Source organism: Hipposideros armiger, unplaced genomic scaffold, assembly GCF_001890085.2.
Source record: "Hipposideros armiger isolate ML-2016 unplaced genomic scaffold, ASM189008v1 scaffold_1691, whole genome shotgun sequence".
In the NCBI taxonomy this organism is placed as follows: domain Eukaryota; kingdom Metazoa; phylum Chordata; class Mammalia; order Chiroptera; family Hipposideridae; genus Hipposideros; species Hipposideros armiger.
The window spans coordinates 52,692-54,696 of NW_017733041.1; the positions used below are offsets into that span (position 1 = coordinate 52,692).

At 35.4% G+C, this 2,005-nt stretch overlaps 1 protein-coding gene across 1 annotated transcript in view; it reads right to left on the bottom strand.

The window, feature by feature from the left end:
• LOC109378010 (potassium/sodium hyperpolarization-activated cyclic nucleotide-gated channel 1-like) overlaps nucleotides 1-2,005 on the bottom strand; it is a gene marked incomplete at its 3' end in the record, with an annotated part of 59,838 nt that overhangs the window by 17,300 nt on the left and 40,533 nt on the right. The window lies entirely within an intron of this gene.

Below are 2,005 nucleotides of genomic sequence, written 5' to 3' on the forward strand. Positions count from 1 at the left end.
AAATGCCACCTCCCTCCATTAACACTTTGGAACTTCACAGCTTGATGTATTCTGTTCTACTAACCCTAATGTTCATCACCAGAAAACCATTTTCAATACATGTTAGATTATCAGACATTATGTATGATGGTATACTATAAATAAAGTACCTGTAAAAATGCTTCATCCCTCAACACTCCTACCTCCATTAGAATATAAGGTCCTTGAGAGCAAGATTTATGTCTAACTGTTCTTTTGTCTACTTCGACATCTAGTACATGGTTTTATATAACTCAATACTTATATGTTGAGTAAATTCCGATGACTACCACATAGAAAAAAATCATGTAGAATCAATTCCAGTTGTCATATTAGTCAATTCAATATATACACCTTCAAAAGTAAAACTTTGAATGAAATGTTCCACTGTACACAATAGTTAAATAGTTAAGACTCTGTCTTTCTGAGACCATGGGCATGGCTTCTGTTCTGAGTTATCACTAATACAGATGAGTTAGAGGTGGCCAAGAACTGCTATTGTTACATTCAAGAACTTCATTTGGTTTTGCAAAGTTACTAAATCTGACTTAAGAGATAATACACTTTTTTTTTTCTTAGCTGGTTTAAAATTTATAATCCATGTAAGAAAGATGTTTAAGCGAAGTAAGTATTAAAATACATTAGTTAAAGCCTACATTTTAAAATGCTTTCTATCCTAAATTTCAAAAATGTCACGGGGAGATGGGAGGGGGGAGAGAAAGACATAGAGAGAAATGTTGTGGAATATATGATTTTCAATATTGCATCTATCGGTATAAAATGGTTTGACTACTGGAATGCACTTGCCCAGTCATAAAAAGCCATAAAATTGTTGTGGATCGCTAGGTTTGTGACTCACACTAAANTAAATTTTCCAAAGCTTTAATATAGTTTTCACATAAAATGTACATAAAGACTAAATTCATCTTTATGTGTATGGCTTAGTTCTTTACCCAACAAAAGGGTCATAAGCAGTGATGCTAGTTTAAGAATCAGATGCAGAGAAGTAAAATGAGTGATAAAATAAGTGTGAAGGACTAGATAATTGATCTTAACAGCTGGTTAATTTTCCTAAGCCAGCCAAAAATTACTACTGAGTTTTGTGATGATTTCCTAGAAATTGAGTTGCAGGTAAAAAATGGAACACAGCTGCCTGGAAGGGAGAGGGGCTGATGAAACTAGATCTAATGGGTGGGATTCGGATGGGCAAAATGAAAGGGGCAAAATGAATAAAATATGCCAATGTGTGAAGAAGTGCGGAAGTATTTGAGAGGCTAGGCAGAAACCAACCCTTGCAGAGCAAAAGAGTGACTTCTGGAGAGAAGCGGAAATAGAAAGGGATAGGTACAATGGAATTCCATTACAAAGGAACTTAAAAGTAGCCAACATATTTTGGAGGAAATATGCAATACAATAATAGGAAGGGTTGGAAATTCTTGAATAACTGTCATAATGAAATATGACTTTTTTCTTTTGGAAAACTGCTGTGAAAGCAATGTAAATGATGATTTAAATAGAAAGTGAGTTCAGTTAGAAGAAGGTTATGGCTGCATGAAGTGATGAGGATGATGGAGGGTCTGACTTGGTTGGAGACAGTGGGAATAAAGGAGAAAGAGGGAAAAAGTTCTACTTTGTGACAGTACCTGGTGCAGAAATGGAAGGAAGGTGGAAAGGGAAGAGGATCCTAAGATTTCCAACCTGAGAATATAGAATAAAGGTGTTAAAGGTGATGCCAGGTACAGAAATGAGTAATTAGGAATATCTGGTTTTATGGTAAGATTTGACTCACTTTTGAACATGTTCATTTTGAAGAGAAGGGAAGAACACACAGGTGAAAATGTGGTTTCAGTTGAAAAAAAATGGGTCTAAAGAGTAGGACGACTGGGGGTCAGGAGTGGAGGTGTTAGTTTAGGAATTATGCAATGATGAGTAGTGAGTATAGGTAAAACAAAGGACAATAGAGAGCAGAAAGTTCAGGGTTAGAAAA